At 45.4% G+C, this 19,454-nt stretch overlaps 1 protein-coding gene across 1 annotated transcript in view; it reads right to left on the reverse strand.

Moving 5' to 3' along the window:
• The window catches only part of CHL1 (cell adhesion molecule L1 like), a 123,272-nt gene extending 109,779 nt beyond the window's left edge, over positions 1-13,493 (reverse strand). Inside the window, 2 exon segments of the mRNA XM_056501616.1 lie at positions 12,960-13,028; positions 13,359-13,493. The gene's annotated coding sequence lies outside the window, so the exon portion shown is untranslated.
• Between the last annotated feature and the right edge of the window lie 5,961 nt (positions 13,494-19,454).

Here is a 19,454-nt window from a genome sequence, read left to right on the forward strand (position 1 = left end):
AAAAGCCCAAGGCTAAAGCTACTGCCTGTTGCACAAACTGGTTTTGAAACAAAAATAAAGATATAGATATATCTCCCAAATGATTTTATTTTCCATGTACTGCCATGATGGTTAAACAGTTCTGTGCAAAACCATACAAGTGTAGTAAATTAATTAATTGTGCATACACACACACACATGTGTATATATATATATAAACATATATAAATATAAATATAGATTTTTAAACACTTTATCCACTCAAATCTCAGCCTGTTCAGAAATGACCAGGCCACTGAGTTCAAAGGAAACTGTGAGAAGCCTTGCAGGAGACAGTTAAGGATCATCCATCCAGGGAGACATTCATTTCCCATCCCTGTATTCAGAAGCAACCTGTGATCTAAAACATGAGGCTTCCTCAAGGGTCAGAATGGATTTGTTTCATTTGATGTAACTGAAGTTAAATTCACCAAATAGCCCCTGGCCCTCAGGAGGCTGAAGGAGAAGAGGGTTTCAATTGGATTGTTTGCTTTCCACAAAAATGAATAAAAATCACTTCAATAAGAAGCATCTGCTCAGCAGCCCAAGACACAACTGAGATGAGGATTTTGTACAGAATGCCTTAGAAAGGACTAAGGAATTATAAATAATAATAATCAATAGCAATTTAGATGTGCTGATTTATTTTTGCTTTTGACACCCAGCAGAACTTCAGTCAGAAATTAGAGATGTAAAAAGGACTAAAAGAGAAAAAAAAAAAAAAAAAAAAAAAAAAAAAGGAAAATATTAGAAGTCCCTTTAAGAAAGAAATGAGAAGAATCCTCAGGATTTCATGTACAGATGAAATGTTTCAAGGAATGGACATGGCAGACACAAGTATTTCTGCAAGCAGGTGAAACAAGGTCAAACAGCCACTCCACTGATCACACTGGAATTAAGACACAGCACATTTAAACAAGAAAGAAAATCACCACAATTAACTTGGGGACCTGTCTGACACAACAAAGTTATTGATACAAAGGGCAGGGTGATCAGGAGAATGATTAGGTGTTTCAAGCTAATAATAATAATACTTTCCCAAGGCAGGAGAATTGATAAGGGCTGTTAATCTCATGTTTCAGGATGGGAGCCAAGCTGGAAGTTCTTGGGAAGAAGAGAAACTAAATTAAACTAAACTAAAAAATAAAATTTAAAAAAAAAAAAAAAAAAAAAAAAAAAAAAAAATAAAATAAAATAAAATAAAATAAAATAAAATAAAATAAAATAAAATAAAATAAAATAAAATAAAATAAAATAAAATAAAATAAAATAAAATAAAATAAAAATAAATTCTTTAAGGGACAATTTGCTCCTTAATTGTGATGAGAGTTCAGGGAAGGAAGGAGGGAGGAAGGTTTGGTTTTCCCAGGGTGTTGAGTCATGTGATATTCCTTACTAACAGAGAGAGGATTCCAACTTAATTGGATCTTTAATCGGATTGAATAGGGTAATTCCTACCTCTCTGTGCTCTAATGGATGTCACAATGTCAGGAGTTAAGTGCTGAAGGACTGCTCTGATTTGAGAGCAGCTTCCAGGGGATCCTGAGGCAAAGACAATTATTGGGTTGTCCACTGAGAGAGAAAACAATCACCAAGGTTGATATAGTCCAACAGGATTTTGGAATAATTACTGCCCTTCCAGCCAGTCCTTACAGGTGACACACACATACATCCTCATCCTTTGCTGGGTATTTTTTTCCCCCAATAAATGTGTTTATTCCCATTCATGAGCTTTCCTAGTTCCAAGGAGAATATGGCCATAACCAGCCCAATTCCACACTCAGTTTTCTGGCAGTGCAAAATGGGCAAGGCCATCCAAGACAGAGCAGAGCTGCAGGTAATTGGAGCTCTAATTGATCACAGAGTTCATGGTTTTGTTAAATAGTCCAAAGAAAACATGTTCCTATTTCCACAGAAAAGATGCTGAAATAGTGACTCTCTTCCAGTCCAAAACCAGTGCAGGAAATGCTCTAAACAAGGGTAACACCTTTGGGATGGAGTTGTGAAAGAAGAGCAGCTGTGAGTGATTTCCCTCCACATAACCCTGACAGAATATCCTTTGCTGTGGAGGGAAAGAAGAGTTTTGGAAATTTTTCTGGAAAAGTGATTTCCAGTCCTGGCTAAAGAGCTCCCATGACTACTGACAGTCTTTAAGGCATCTGTTTCACTTTCTTTAGAGATGAAGATCCACAGGAAAAAACCCAGCAAAATCACCTGGAGCAGTCATGACTGAACCACTGCACCACAGAAAAACCACAGTATTAGGCTTAAGTTAATGATTATCTCATTATTAGGCACTGTAAGCAGCTGTAACAGAGTTTTGTTTCTCGGAAAAAGGAAGTGCCAGTCACTGCTCTGGTGAAACAACTTCAAGAAGACAAACACAGAGAGAACACATCAAAAATCCTGAGACCACAGATTTCTCTGGGATTTCCTTGATGCCACAAGTTTGAGCTTTTCTATTTTCCAGACTCTGCACTGCATTAGTGACTCTGAACTCCATGTAAAGTGTCCCAAGCTCTCCTCCCAGCTCAGCACACACAACAATCCTTGTCCAGCCCAGAACCAAGGACAGGCTGCAGCTCCAGCCCCAAAAAGTGCAAACAGAGAGAACTGGGGAGAGAATCTGGGAGGGTGGGACTGCAGAGCCTGGAGCTGGGGTTGGACAGTGAACCCCAAATGGAAATGGAGCAAAACTGATAAAAGTGTGAAACTCCTGACTGGGATCCATCCTGGGTGCAGCCATGGCCAGGCTCTTGCACTGCCCAAGGGGAATCCTTTGAAGGGTTTTTAACAAATCCTGCTTTATTCCTTTAACTCTGCTCCAGGCAGCCTCTCAAGGCATCATCCTGAAAATTTGGTTCAATGGTAGAAATATGAATTTTTTAACACTTGTGTGTGTAACACTGGTTCCAGCAAAGTGGTGGGCACACAGGAGAACCCAGTGACACCTGGGTTTTGGAATGGGGACATCACAGCAATGCCAGGGGTACAGGACATCAGAGCAGTGCCCAGGGGCACAGGAGGTGCCCTTTGCTCAGGGGAAGGTGGCACAACTCTCCTGGTGGGATCCCAGCTCTGGGCAGCACCATCCTCTCCCCCAGCACCACAGCACTGCCAAAAGCCCAGACCACAGATAGGAGGTTCCTTTATCATCATTAACAAAGCCCAGAATCCAAAATTGCTGTTTTGACTGGGAAACAGATGACTCCAGCTCTGCCAACACCCAAGGTGCTCCCAATGCCAAAACTCACTTTGCTCACACATATGCTCCAATCCTCTGAAACAGAAGCTCTGAAACTCCTTTCTTTGTCCTTTCAGTGCTTCTATTCCTCCTTTTTCTGCTTCCCATGATAAGTTCCTCCCTTTTTTTCCTTCTACCTTTGACTGCCCTTTCAATGCTCACAGATTTTAAGGCCTTTGCACCTTTCTGTACTGCACATTTTGTGTTTTGTCCTATCCTCTGCAAATCATATCATCTCATGTTTGATTGTGTCACACGAGATATCCAGTCTCCATCTGAAAACATCACAGTCCATTACAGTGGTTAATCACATATATAAAAAAAAAAATTGTCTTTAATATCTAATTTAAAAATGTCTGGCTCCAGCTTGCAGCTATTGGATCTGATTTTTTCTTTTCCCTTCTTGATTAAAAAGCTGGATATGCTTTCCCCATGAAAATACTTGTCCCTGTAATCAAGTCGCCTCTCAATCCTCTTTTTGATGAGCTAAGCAGATTGAGCTCTAAATCTCTCACTGCAGGGAATTTCCTCCACTCTTCAAATCAATATTGTGGTTATTTCCTTGACTCTCCAGGTTTGTAAACCCCTTCTTTCAGCTGTTGACACCAAAACTGACCCTGGCTTTCCAGCACTCTCAGGGATTCAGATAAAATCCCTGTGTGAAAGGATCTATTTGTCCTTCAGCCTGCTGGGCTGCCCTTGGAGCATCCCAAGGCCAGGCTGGATGTGGCTGGAGCAGCCTGGGGCAGTGGAAGGTGTCCCTGCCATGGCAGGGGTGGAACTGGTGTGATTCAGGGTCCAGTCCAGCCCAAACCATCCCATAATTCTATGAAATGAGATTGCTGCTAACTCCACACACCAGCTTTGTTTGGTTTGGTTTGAAGTGAGATTTCACAGCAAACCACATCCAACACCATGAAAATCTGACACAAACCTCAGTTATCCTCATTTATCAAAACTCTAACTCCTCCCTTTCCAGAGAGACCTAAATTATCTCTATTCTTTAACTCTATTTTAATTCTGTCCTCTACCAACTTTTCCATTATTTTCTGGGATTGGTGCCAAGCTCTCCAGACAATCCTCTATTCCCTCTTCTGCTTCCTCCCTTGCACATGGGCTTCTCCTGTTTTCCTGCAGGAGATACACGGGATAGTGGAGCCAGAACTCTGCCATCCCTGTGTGGTGCATCACCCATCTTTCCCAAAGATCATAACCAAGGCTCTTCCCAGCAGGTACTGACAGCTCACCACTCGTGTCCACCCATCCCAGTTTTGCTGCCACACAGCTACAGAGATGCCAAATCCACGGGCTGAGAACTGCACACACCAAAGAGCCACCACCAGAGCTGCCCAGGAAAACTCTTTCAGAAGCTTCAGTGCTCTGTCAAATTTTATTTTTAGGGGAATTCAGCTTTGACCCATTTATGTATTTCATCAGCAACTGGAGTGATAGGACGAGGAGTAAATGGTTGAAAGGGAAAGAGGGAAATTTAGGTGAGATACCAGGAAGGAATTGCTCCCTGTGAGGGTGGGCAGGGCTGGCACAGGGTGCACAGAGCAGCTGTGGCTGCCCCTGGATCCCTGCAGTGCCCAAGGCCAGGCTGGACATTGGGGTTTGGCTACAACAAGATGATCTTCAAGCTCCCTTCCAGCCCAAACCCCTTTGGAATTCCGTGTGACATCAGCTCAGAGAGGAGTTTGTTTCCCAGGAATTCCCTCCTCCAGCACATCCCTTGGAGTCCCTGCAGGAGCATACTTAGCACCAGGGGCTGATTGAATTTCCAGAGCAGCCCACGCTGGGTGATGCTAAGTGGACTGGGCAGCCTCTCCTCTCCAAGGTGTGCTGCAAATTGCCAGATTAGGCTCAGGCAGCCTCGCCTGTCCTACATCATTTACCTGGGCTGGAATTACAGTTCAATTACTGCAGCAATAGCTCATCCAGGCAGAACAAAGAAAGGGAAAAATATGCAAATGAGGGGATTTAAATTCACTTAATTTAAAGGCCTAAAATTTTTAAGGGCACATTCCCTCTCCGGGGACATTTGGGTTCAGGGATTATAAAATACATAAAGCAATAAATGGTTAAATGGATTGTCATTGCCTGAGCACCCAAACTTTGCATGCATTATTCTTTACAGTGATTGCATTATGTAATTAGCAGGGAAAACACACAACATTCCTGACTGTATCCTATCCAGGGATAAAAAATTTGGTCTAACCACCCATTTCAGGGAGCTTTGTGCACACACAAGCTCAGCATACATTTTGCAGGATCACAGTGGAATAGGTTTGTAGGGAGAATACTGCTTATCTGCTGAATGCAAAGATTATTCCAATTTTTTCGTGGTACACATAAGATTGTGAATAACCCTCCAGGTTTGTTGCCTGTTGTGGTTTTCATGGTTGTTTTGTTTTTTGTTTTTTTTTTTTTTTTTAATAAACACTGAGGCATAATTTAATGCACCAAAGATGAATTTTTCCTCTTGCTATGCAGCTGGAATTCTGTGAGGTTTCACTGCACAGGGATGTCTGACAGGGGGAATGGCTGACAGGGAAAATGTGCTGCTCTGGCAGGATAATGAGGCACAGTGCTCCAAAAGACAGGATGCTGCTCATGGGGAAGAAAATGGGAGAAATTCCCTTTTCTTTAGGGGCTGCATCACCAAATAATTATTACAAAAAATACAGAGAGGGACTATTAACAAGGGGGGATGGATTCAAACTGAAGGAGCAGGTTTGGATGGGATATTGGGAAGGAATTTTGTGAGGGTGGGGAGGACCTGACACAGCTGTGGCTGCCCCTGGATCCCTGGAAATGTCCAAGGCCAGGCTGGGCAGGGCTTGGGACAGTGGAAGGTGTCCCTGAACATGGCAGGGGGAGGAATGAGATGATTTTTAATGTCCCTTCCCACCCAAGCCACTCTCTGATTACCCTGGTGCCACCACACTTCACCTTTAACAAAGCTCTGTGCTGCAGAACAGCCCAAACAGCTCCACTTCCAGCAACTCCCTGGGATGTAATGCAAAGCTGAAAGGCAAGCCTGAGCCTCTCCCAGCAGGCAGGCACTGTCTGGACAGGAATCAGCCAAAAATCAGGGTGAGCAGAGCCCTGGGCTGAGCACTGCACACACACACACAGCAGAGATCATAGAAATCCCAGGTTTAGGTGAAAGCCTAAGCCCAGCCAGTGACAGAAAGGTGCATTTGTCATGCAGGTGGTAAACCCTGAGCAATCACTGTGGATTTGAGCGCTGACCTGGCAGTTTAATGGAGCAGGTATGGCTTGGCCCTTTAACCACTGCTCCTGCTCACCCTGCACGCCACAGCTGGCACTGTGTGCCTCACAAAACAGAATATCCACTGCTGCTTCCTGGTGATCTGCTCCCAGGGAAAGCACCAGGCAGGGATGTGGCCTGCAGAGCCCTCCAGGGTTCTCCAAACCCCAGATGGCCAAGCCAGGGTAACTCAATCACCCTCATTTGTATCAGTCAGCACTGAGCCACTGCACCTCCTCCTCAGACTGCTTAGGCTGTAAATTAGATTTTCATCGCTCCTGGGACAAAAACCTGACTCTGCTGAGGTCACTGGGGGTTTGAGCATCCATTCCAGAGGCGCCATGACTTCACCAGTGCTTTGCCTGGAAGTCACCGTGGTTTATCCTAAAAATGTGTTCAATAAAATCTGCCACTAGTCCTGGCAGATAGCAGTAGTTCAGTTCTGTGCCATTTTCTTCTGCCCAGATGCAACAAAAGGAATATTTATCTCAAAGGAATGTGGATGGTAATGACCAATATTAATGCAGTTTTGACCCATGCCTTGGCAGAACTCAAAGCAAGCACTGAATACAGTTTATTCCTGTAAAACTGAGTAATTAAAAAAAAAAATCAAACAGGACCTTCTCTGACTTACAACAGAAATCCTCTAAAATCTATGCTCTCAATGAAGTTTTACTGGAACAAAGTCATTGGTGGAGTGATATGAAAGAATAGCCTATGAAAAATAAAGCATTGAGCCCTAATTCAGTAAAACACTTGAGCAATAACCCAAATTTTAGGTAGTAAGTTCACTGAACACAGCAACAGATTGTGGTTTCAAATATTTTGCTGATGAAGAAGTAAAATCAACAAAATCAGACAAACAAGCATGAATACAAGTGTCCATACAGACCTGATTCAACCAACACAAACTGCCCCAGAGGGAAGGATTTTAGTGATGGACAGACAGACCATGAGATCAGCCTTGGGAAAAACATGTGGGTGCATCCAGACCCACAGACAATCTCTTCTTATTAACCAGTCTCTGATTTCAGTAGATTGCAAAAATAAAGGTGCATTCTGTGAGCATGTGTTAAAAAAAAGCCATTGAGTTAATTATTCCTTTTGCTGAAAGCACTGGGGTTTTCTAACAGAAAAAAAAATAAATCTGCCCCACAATAATAATTTTAGTTTCCATATCAGCAGAGCAATCTTTCATCAGGACTAATTGTATTTGATGCACACTGGCACCAGGCATTTTTTCCTGAGACATTGTCCCAGGTTTCCATCGGGTTTAATGCTGGAACAACACGTGACAGGACAGAGAGCTGCATTTCTCAAATCTCCTTTAAAGCTGTGGGAATACACTCCTTAAAGGCAGCCCTCTCTGCTTTCAAGTGCCACACAGGCACAGCAGGCAGCATTCAAAGCCACCTCTTCTGTGTCAGCCAGCAGGGAAGGCTGACAGGGAACTGCTTGTGTCACACTCCAAAAGTCACCAAAGCAGACATGCACTGAAAGGTGGATGGGCCCAACTCTGCTTTTTTTTTTTTTTTTTTTTTTTCCTCTACTCCTCTGAGTAGATTTCTGCCTTTCCCATTCACTCCAGCCACAGTGCTGTTCTGAATAGTGACTAAAACCTTGCAGTCATCTCATGGGACTCCCAAAAAAACAGAGAAGCTTGAAATGGGATTTCTGAAAGTACTAAAATCATCTAGCTAAGCTGTGTGGAGAGGTCAGAGGGCTTTGGCTCACTGGATGTCTGGAGTTCTTTGGGACTGCAGCCTCGTGCTCTCAGTGCTTGGCTTGTTTGTAGTCACAGTTTGTATTCTCCACAGAGACTCCCCAGCCATCAGAGCCCCTTCAGGTGGCTTCATCCCACCTTTAAAGTCCTCTGAGGAACAGAAATGAGCAGCTGAGGTGCTGCCTTTGATGGTCTCAGGAGGAGGAGGAGGCGAGTGCAGCATCGGCAGCAGGGGACAGTGACACAGTGACACAGTGACACAGTGACACAGTGACACAGTGACACAGTGACACAGTGACACAGTGACAGGGCCAGGCTGGGCACCCAGAGCACTCCCAGAGCAATGCACCCTCGGTGCTGCACTGAGGATAAATATCCTGGCAGTGTCCCCTGTCCACACCTCCCTGACTGCAGACACGGGGAGGGTTCAGCAGGGACACTGCAGCTCTGCTTTGGCTGTCTGAGCTCACCTGCCTGGAGCTGGGCTGGGCTGCCAGACTGGGAACCAGCTGCTGAAAATAGCCCAAAAGCTGCAGTCTGACAGAACAGCCCTGCCCAGGCTCGGGGCAGCACCCACACATCTCCATCCTGCTGTGCCAGAGACCTGCAGCAAAGATGGGGATGGACCCAAGCAGGCTCGTCCCTGTCCTCCCCATCCTCCTCTTCACCCTCCCTTAACCTGAACCACACCCGAACCACACCTCTGATTTAACTCTGCTGAAAGAGAGAAAAAACAAAGGAAAAAGCGACCCGAAATTGGTGATTTTTTTCATGCAGATAAGAGAGGACTAGCAAGAGTCCAAAGAAAATATGAAGAGAAGCCCTAATGAAGAAAGCAACATAATTTCTGTCCTTCTTCCATGGAACAGGATCTGCAATTGGAAACCACACTGAAAATCACAAGCTGGTTAAGCTGTAACAATAAACACTACTTTTAATGATAAAACTGTTCTCCATCTGCTTTTTTTTTTTATTTATTTCTGTGTGTCCAGGTGCAATGAAGGAAGAAGGAAACATCTGCTAGGGATTGCTGAAACCCCAGCAAATAACATCAGCAGAGCCATCACACACTGTGTGCTCCATCAGGGTGCCTGGACATGCTGGGAGGAGAAACCTGAGGCACCAAATATTAACAAGCACCTTCACTTGTTTATTGTGCAGTGGCAATCACTAATCAGCATCTGGGAATGCAAATGCACTTACAGAAATCAATGAATAAAACAGATAGGAGAGAGTAGCTAGGAAAAAAAAAAAAAAAAACAACAAACAAATACAACAACCTTGAGTTTTGAGCATTGACTTTGCTAAGCAGAAACAACAGGGGAAAAAAACAACCCACAACAAAGTCAGCCAAGCTCACAGGTCTTCACCTAAGGCCTTCACCTAAATCTGCCAGCCTAGAAATGCAATTAATGACAAGTGCACAGATTATGAACTACAATAATCTTAGCCAAGGAACAGTGACAACGAGCTGGGATTTGTTCAGTTTGGTTTTAGCAGTTCCTGTGGGCACTGCTACAGCATCTCCCTCTAGTCCCATACACAGTAAATCATCCAATACTCAAGTTCTATAAAGGGAAGTACCTGGATTCCTTTTTCTCATCCAGGGGGAAGAAATCTTTCAAGTAGAATGAACACCATCCACCCTGCAGCTCTCCCAGCCCTAGCAGGCTTTTCCCAGGCTCAGGTTTAGCAGGTGAAGATTTGTCTATATGAGCAAAGAGCTGAACATCCACAATAATTCAGACAAATCACAATCAAGCCACAATTCCAGGCATGGGAGAACCCCACAGACCTTGCAGGACCTCACAGCTCATGACAGCACAAGGGGAACCCCTCAAACAGCACCTGGTAGATGAATTTCTTTGATACAACTTGTCCTATTAATGATTTGGGTTTTTAGGAGTCTAACCAAGAAAGGACAATTGCAACTTGTTACAAAACACTGAGCACATCTCCACCAGAATATGGTTACAAGATTGCTGCTCTGCCTTCACACCCATGCTGCTCCCACACTGCTGGGACATCAATTTTCATTCCCCATGATTTAGGGTTGTAATAGGGTGAGCTTTGTGCTAGCAAAGAACCCACGGTCTGTAACAAAACTGAATTTCTACTTTACTGGACAAATATACCAAAAGAAATTGTGGCATCTTGGAGGGTTGCTAAGCAACCAAGAGCTCCAGTGTCACTTGTTTGTGATCAATTCAAGTCATTCACAGGGCTCTGAAGCACCAGCTCAGGAATTCCAACAAAATCTGTGCCTTGGGAAAGCCAGGGGGACTTCCTGACACACAATAACACTTTCTTCCCCCTAAGATAAACTTTATGGATGTTCTTTTGATCTGTGTGATATGTTAATTCATTATTCTTAACATACTGCTAATGGGAAAAGCTATAATTAACTAACCACAGCATTGTAGTGCGTGCAAGACAAACTGAACTAATTAGTAGTATTTAAAGTAGTCCCTGTCCTCTCCCACTGGGGAAAGGAGCAGATCCTTTCTTATCACAGGAGCAACTGTCCCCAACATCGTTTTATGTGAAGAACAGATTCCTTTTTGTTCCATTTTTTTTCTCCCAAACAGAAGTGATAAAGCAAATTTTTACTGGCAAACAAGGTGGCTCCAGTCCAAGCCACTCGAGGTACACATCCAAGCTGTGAATAATGTAATCTTTCATTCAAATGAAGGCTTATCTGTTGGATTTCTTGGGGTAAAGAAGTGGATTGTTTTATTTTCATTCATGAAGTTTAATTACTCAACTAACTCATACTAAAAGCCCACAATAATTACACACACTGAGTTAAATGTATATTGCTGAAGTACAGGCTCTTTATTTCAGCCTCATATTCAAGATTCATCCCATCCCTAGTTTGATAAAAATCAATAATAAACAGAAGAGTTTAGGAACAAATTGGTTTCCAAGCTGTGTGCTGCATATGGCAAAATTTCAACTTCTTGATTGCTGGCAGGTGTTTTTTTACTGAAGATATTTAATGATAATTTCACATACACTGGGCAATACTTCTAAAGAAATTACCTTCTGCAAATCTCGGGTTCCTATCCTGTGCATCTGATTTTAATGTCACATGATCTGGACTTGTAGTTCCTCTGCAAGCCAGACTCAGTGACAGCAGATGCTCAGCCTAAGTGAGGACCACAATCTCCTAATTTTTAATGACCCATTGAGACAGGGGTTTATTTGGCTTGGGTTTCTTGGAAAGACAAAGACAATTTCTTACTTTCAAGCAAGAGAGAAGTGTTAACACAGAGGAGTTGTGCACTCTGATATTCACATTAGAAGATAAGCACGTGGCAAGCAATGGCCAGAGGATGGCAAGCACAGCTCCAACGAGGTAACATTTCATGGTCATCAATGGCCAAAAAATACATATTTATTTAAAGTACAGCTTCTTCACCTCCTCTCCTTTCCTCAGACCTGAGTCTAAAATCGTAATATTTATTATTTATGGCTTATGGAATGGGATTTGGGGGAATTACACAGCACATATCAACCCAGTCACACCAAACAAATCCTTGGCAACGACACAGAAATGCCACCTGTCACCGCTCTGGTGAAATTTTCCAAAACCATGTTTCAAGCACAAGTATTCCCAGGTAGTGCTGAATACCTCACATAATCCAACAAAACACAGCTTAGATCCTTTCTACCCCAAAATGAGCCGAGTATCACCAGTGATGGAGGCACAGATGAAAAGCCCACGTACATTTGCTGTGCCTGACTACTGGAAAACAGAATTTCCCCGGATTGCGTTGCCAGGCTCACCGATGCTCTGATCGTGCTACACGAATCAATATCACACAGCCCGAGCTTCAGAGATTCCAGCAGCTCTCCTGCAGGGCAACACCAGCACATCGCCTCCCCAGCGAGAAAAAAAAAACCGAAAACCCGGGGACTTCGGTAATTATTTAGGTACTGCAGCAAAACCAGCCAAAAATCCTCTCCAGAATCAGTGGGAAAGCAGAAACAGGTGTTCGCCACATCTGGGCTCGCAAACTTGAGCCCACCTAAAGGAACACGGGAGTGCCCAGCCAGCCCCCGGCGAGCCCCTGGCCCATGGCTCTGTCCCCGGACCGTGGCTCTGTCCCCTGGCCATGGCTCTGTCCCCTCTCCCTGTCCCCGGACCCTCCGCGCTGTGCCCTGGCTCTGTCCCCCTGTCCCATGGCTCTGTCCCCCTGTCCATGGCTCTGTCCCCATGGCTCTGTCCCTGTCCCTCCGCGCTGTGCCCTGGCTCTGTCCACCTGTCCCCATGGCTCTGTCACCTGCCCCTGTCCATGGCTCTGTCCCTGTCCCTGTCCCTCCGCTCTGTCCCCCGGCTCCGCCGGCCTCCGCTCCCCGAAACTTTCCGCGGGCAGCGGCTCCTCCGCCCGGGGAGCAGAGTGCGGGATCCCGCCCGGCCCCTGGGCAGGGGAAGGGTCCGGAGCGGCTCCCCGGGACCCCCGAGCTGTGTCCCGGACCCCCCGAGCCGTGCCCGGGACCCCCCGAGCCGTGCCCGGCCAGGCTCAGCCCGGCTCCGCTTCCATCGCCCGGCGCCGCCGCTGCGGGACCAGGTGCGGTGCCGGCAGCAGCAGAACCAGTTCTCAGATCCGAGCGATAATAAATAATTACAGAGCGCTGTGGGAGCCGGGCAGGGCAGCCGGGGCACCCCCGGACCCCCTCCCCGCTGCCCCCCGTACCTTCAGCCCGGCCGGGTCCCGGTGGCGGCCGCAGCTCCGCAGCCCCGTCCCGGCGCTCCGAAATAATCGCTCCACCCCGAAAAAAAAAAAAAAAAAAATTAAAAAAAAGGAGGGGGTTAGGAGGGGAGGGAAGGAGGGGGAGCGGAAAAACCCAACGCAGCCACCCCAAAGCCAGCCCCGCTCCACACCCACGAGCAGGGAGAGGGTCCCTCCGTGACTGGCATCGCTATCTCCTCCGGCGGAGCTTGCAGGGAGCCATGGCAACGAGCCCCGGGCTCCCCACAGCCTCCTCGGGGGCACGGCCACCCCCGGCCCGCTCCCGGCCCCGCTCCGGCCCCGCTGCCCGGTCCCGATCCCCTCTGCCAGCGGCACCGCCGCCCCCGCTGCTCCGGGCGGTACCTGCGATGCGCCGGAGCCGGAGGGATGCAGGAACGGAGGGGAGCAGGCAGAGAGGGGAGCCCCCCGGCCCGGGGGGCGTCCCGCAGCCGGGCAGGTGCCGGAGAGGAGCCCCCAGTGCAGAACGGGGGCGGGAGGAGGAGAAAGAAATGGCCGGAGCGAGAGCGCTGCCCCCGGCTGGACCAGGGATGCTCTGGATGCGGCGGGCAGGGGCTCCGCCAAAATCCCGGCGAGGAGGAGGAGGCGCTGCCGGGGAAGGGACGGTCCCCGCCCGGTCTCACCCCTCTCCCGGGTGTAGAATTGTAGAATTGCTGCTTTTCAGGGAAAAGGATGAAGATTAAGAAAATCGCAACTGGGTTTAGCCCTTCCCCCTGTCCCCTACAAAACCCTCGCGTGCCCAACCATCCCAACACCAAACCAACACCAACACTCTTTTCCTCGATTTTTTGTTTTCTGTTTTTGTTTTTTGGGGGGTTTTGTTTTCTGGTTTTTTTTTTTTTTTTTTTTTTTTTTTTTTTTTTTTTTTGGGGGGGGGTGGTTCTTTTATTTTTTTCGGTTGGTTGGTTTGGGTTTGTTTTGTTTTGTTTTTTTGGCAAATGCCCCCCTGAGTAATTTTCTCTGCGTGTGCTGTACCTGCCCACAGAACCAGCTCAGGTTCACGTGTGTTCTTGAGCGCCCAGACTCTGCCCGGGTGCTTCATTCTCTGAGCCCTGCATGGAACGGAACATTTTTAAGTGATTGGCAAAGACATTTGTCACAAATCTGCCAGTCATTGTCTTAAGCACTCCTTCCCGAGCGGTGGGGAAGGTCACACAACAATTTTCAGAAGGGCTCGGACTCCTCAGACGTTTCTGTCTCGCTGCTGACCTTTGGGTGCTTTGCTTTTCTCTGAGCCTTGCCTGATGCAATGAACAATAATCACAAAGTTGCATTCACGGACATTAAACCCCAAACCCACCCTACCAAATCTCAGTGGCACTCCTGGGGATTGTTAGCATTTGGGTTACAGATTTTTGGGACAGTGGCAATTGGAATTTGTGGATGTACTGGCCAACTAATGCTGTTTATCTCCAATAAATTTAAATAGGTGAGCTTGCCTTTTGGATGGGAGGTAAATAAATAATTAAATTTAAGGAAAGGCATTATAAAGATGGCAGTAGAAGAAAAAAGAACTGAAAATCAGAAAGGAAAAGGGCATAATAATTCAATATATTTGTTGAGTAAATGCAAAAGAGTTAAAACAATGTAAGTCTACAGTCATGTGAAGTCAGGCAGGAATATCTATTTATGAATAGATAGAATTTTTATATTAAACGAGGCATTAATGAACTGGCACCAATATAAATGCATGGAGCAAAGCATGGAAAGCTGCTGAGGAAGCTCTGAAGCTGGGCAGGTTTCTGTGTGGCAAACACCCAGCCCAGAGCACGCACAGAGGACTGGGAATCCTCCCTTTGGATCCTGAATTGAGTCACTGTTCCACCCAAAGACAGTGAAATGTTGTATTTACAGCACATTGCTTTCCAAAGCAACCAACAGCTAAGCAACAGACCTGTGCCCTGTGAGCGGAAACTCGGGAGATAAATGGCCAAGGAGGCAGCTCCAGAGGGATGTCTGAGGGCTGCCCATGGACTGAAAAGCCATTTGGGCCAGCACCAACGAGCCATCCAGAGGTTTGGGATTCACTGGAGCCTTGGCAGTGACTGGAAGTGCTGAGGGTGGGAAGCTGCTTGTCTGGGAGCAGAGATAAGAGTGGGAAAGGAAGGAGAGCCAGGCAGAGCTGGCATTGCCCTCCTGGCAATGAAAATCAGGGCAAGTGGCTCCCACCCTCCCCAGCCAGCCCTGAGTTCCACCCAGGATGCCTCAGCAGCACCAGGAGTTCCCAGGTTGATTTCTGCAGGATTCTGGCAGAAAGATGAGAGACAGCAATTGAATGACCTCCAGAGAGTGCCTGGGGCAGGGCTGCTGCCAAATCCTCTTCCCATCCCTACATCCCTGGCCTTGCAAAATGCAGCCACCCCTTAGACCTTCATTTCCCTGGCCCAGCTTTTAAATCCTCTCTGTCAATCTGATTTTCCCAAAGTTCAGGTTTGGGGCCATAATATGGAGAGCATTAAATGGTTTTAATTTTTCACACAGAAAGGTGCACAAAGTTTTCCTTCTGCTAGGAAGCAGCTGGTGGCACAGCCCAAGTACAGCAGCTGCCCCAGGACTGCTCCACACTTGCAGAATAAAATGTGCTCCTGTTAATGATAATAACATGGCACTAAGTCTATCTGAGAACAGTTTACTTAAGGTTTGCCTTAAGTAAAGTGTAAATAGACATAATCAATCGTGCTTCACTTTCCACTGGGCAACGAAATGGGGCAAATGTCATCACACTTAAGTCTGCACCAAACAAAAATAAGGACAGAGAAGCTCAGTGTGGTCCTCTCTGTGTCTCACAAAACTGCTCTTTATTTTGGGATTTCCTGCTGAAAATCAAGGGGCCTTTTCATCAGACCCTCTGCTGGTTGTGAGGATGAGAGAGCAACACTGCTGGAAACACTGGAAACAGTTAATTCTCTCTGGGCTGGTACTGATCACATATTTAAAATACACATTAAATGCACAATATTGTCCGAAATCAAGTGTGAGAAAACCCCCTCAGAATATTTTTCTCAGGCATTGTCTGGAGGAGTCAGAAGGAACAGAGAGTGTGTTGCACCAATCCCAACATGTTACCTGATTCCCTGAGTGTTCTCCCTCAAGACACACCCACCACTCTGAACCCAGCTCCAGAGTCTGGTGGCAGGATCAGAAGATTCCCAATCCCACTCTAAAGGACATTTAAGACACGTGGAATACTCAGGACAAAAGAACAGATTGGCCAGATTTTCTGTGGAGGAAATTAATTTGCTTATAATTGCCAGCACATATCCCATCAGCAGAGCTCGTTAATAAAGGTGCTGGAATTTTCTGTAATAGGTAGATATGCAAGAATGGGAATGTGTTTGGATATCAAGAACCACAATTTTATATGGACTAAAAAAAAAATAAAATAGGATAAGCTTCTAGGAAGCTTTTGGTCCTGGACAAATTAAGTGGCTAAAATAATTGTCATGATGCCATCTAAATTTTGAAATGATGCCCCACTGCAACATTCTGCAGTATTTTCCTTAACTTTTGAATTTTTAGAGTATTTAAGTTATACCAGCTGAGATGCAGCTTGAGAAGCTGCTTTAGGATCTTGGAGTTCTTAGGAAAAGATTGGAATCATAAAAGGAGAAACACAGATGAGAAGAAAAACACAGATCTGAGTGATCTGATTATAAACTCACCTCATCAACACTTTGCTTTGGAATGCTGAAAGTTGGATGAGTCTTGACCAGAGAGAAACTCCAGATGTGCCAGAAATGCTCATCTATCCCTTCCTAGTGAGAGTCCAGGAGAAATCCATGTGATCAAAGGGCAGCAAAATTAAAGTGAATTAAAGGAACTACCACTCTTTGCAGGTCGAAGCAATCCCAGGAATTGAGGCTTTGAAGAACTTGGAGTGAAATGTTGGGAATTTTTCCTTTCCTAATCTGATTTTTTTTTTAAGGCTGGATAATTTTATGACTGCTAATAACATTTGTAACTATGCAAGCTAAGATAATAACAATGGTAATCAAATCTCATGCTTCAGGGCATAAATTGATTGCTCGGAGGGGTTATGGAGAATTTTCTGGTTTTCCCACCACTGAGTCCATGATTTCACAACTGACTAAGTGCATTACAAGGGGGGTTTCCTACTGCAGCCAGACAATTGATCTAATCTGTAATAACAAATCTGACACCAAAATACAGCGAGCTGCCTGTCTGCTGTGCAAACACGAAGAGATTTAGGCTCAGATTCAGGGAAATGTTTGGTTCTTATTGTCCAGTTAGTTTCCTACAGTCCTTTTGAAAGAAAGCAGCAAGATATAAGTTGAAAACAAACAAAAAAAACCCAAACAACCCTACAACACTTAAGAGCACAAACATAGCAGAGCATCTGAAAGATCATTTAGGCAAGGGGGTTCATCCACAGGTCCAGGTCCAAAGATCAGGATGGAAAACAGTTCACAGAGTGGGCTGACTGGAGTATCCTATGGCCAGCCACATATTTCCATATGTTCCCATCAAAAAAGGAGCTCGTGGTCTCTTTTCCTTGAAAAACAGGCACAGCAGGAGATGAGAGCTCAGCCTGGAGATGGGATTTGGGGTTAATTCCCACCAGAGAGCTCCACACAGGTTTGTGCTCTGCTCCAGGACAGAGGCTGAGCTCTGGAGGACATTTCATCCAGCAGAAAATAACTGAAGGTTCTCTGGGAACAAGCTGGGGCTAAACCAGGTCTCACTTTTGTTGCAGAATTTATGGAGGGATGGTTTGAGCTCCCCCAGAATAACAGAGAATTCCTGATTTTCCATAGAATCCCAGTGGTTTGGGTTGGAAGGTGCTCAGAGCTCATCCAGTCCATGGGCAGGGACACTTTCCCCTGTCCCAGGGAGCTCCAACCAGCCTGGGACACTTGCAGGATCCTGTGCCAGGGAAGGGTGGGAAGCAGCCCCTGTGCAGGGCTCTGCCATGGAACGAGGACATTTCCAAGGAAAAGAGAGTGCACCTCACAAAAACAGCTGTGTGGAAACACATCTTTGGTCTCTGAGAACTGGCACAAAGCCCAGGAGGAGGAAGCTGCAATATTTAGAGAAATGGAATGGTGACTCACGTCAGGACAATGGCATCGATCTCCTTCATTTGTGGAAGAGATTAAAGGGGCCCAGGAAAAAAGATTTCCTGTTCCTGCACAAAAGCTGCTGCTCACTGGACAAAACCTCAGCACTGGGGTTGTTCTGATCCCTGCCCAGTGTGGAGGTGGGATATGCAGAGTGGAGCCTTTGCCTGGACAATCCTTGAGTCGTGTTTTTCCAGTGACCTATTGCTCACCAACTGCTGAATAAAATGCTTTGTGGTCTTTCTATTTTTTCTTTTCTTTCTTTCTGTCAAGGTCAACTGACATAAACGCCACAAAATTTCTACTGCAAAAACCCTAAGCTGGTATAACAGAAAAAATAAAACCAAGGATTTTAAAGAGACTATTTGTGGACATTTTTAGCCATTTGGATTGCAAGAACAACAAACACTCCCAGAATTATTGTAGCTACCCTTGAAACCAGTCACAGTTCTGAACATGAACAGCTAAATCAGAATTACCAGGCACCCCCTCCCAAACTGAGCATGTGGACAGGATGATTGCCTTGGGCTTCATTTGGTTTTCATGAGAGGAGAGGAGATGGCCCTGATCTCCTAAGGCAGGGACAGACAGTGGGCTTGGCTAATGCTGTCATTTGTATTCTCCCATTTTTTATGGAGCAGGTTTTATTACAATAACCTGCATTAAAGTCCACATAAAACCCCCCAGAACAATAGATGGGTGGTTGCTGAACCCCTTGGTGCTGCCTGTGTTCTTTTACCAATTGAGGGGCACTGGTGGCTCACAGGGTGTTCAGGTCACCTGCATCAGCAATTCCAGCCCAGACAATTTGCCTCTACATGCCACAAGCTGTGATACACATTTTCCAATTACAACTCAGACTGCTTTTAAATTCCACCAGGCAGACAAAGTTATAGAAGTCTAGAGGGCTCAGGAAACAACAGCATACCAATAATTCAATATTAAAGCAATTTTTTTTTGCACTGTCAGGCTATGAGCAGTTATATGAAATTATTATGTAAGAAGGGAAGTGATAGCTTGACCAACAATGTGAGGCCTCTTTAAAAATATTGGCAATTCTCATGTAACAGAGAACATAAAGGATTTATCCCTCTTCAGTGTCCTTCAGACAAGACATTCAATGAGAAAAAAAATAGTAATGGGAATATCAAATAGAATAATTGGGGAAACACTATTAAAAAGGCAAACCTTTCAAACTTTTATGCCTATATATAAATTCATGTTATGGGAAACAGAGAAATTTTATTTAAAATAAGAATCACTGATTAAATACTGAAAATGTTGTCACTAAGGCAAGATGATGAGTGTGGGTCAAAAAATTATATTCTTGCAAGAATGAAAGTAAGGACTTCAAGTGCTGGGG

Source organism: Oenanthe melanoleuca, chromosome 12, assembly GCF_029582105.1.
Source record: "Oenanthe melanoleuca isolate GR-GAL-2019-014 chromosome 12, OMel1.0, whole genome shotgun sequence".
Taxonomy (NCBI): Eukaryota; Metazoa; Chordata; class Aves; order Passeriformes; family Muscicapidae; genus Oenanthe; species Oenanthe melanoleuca.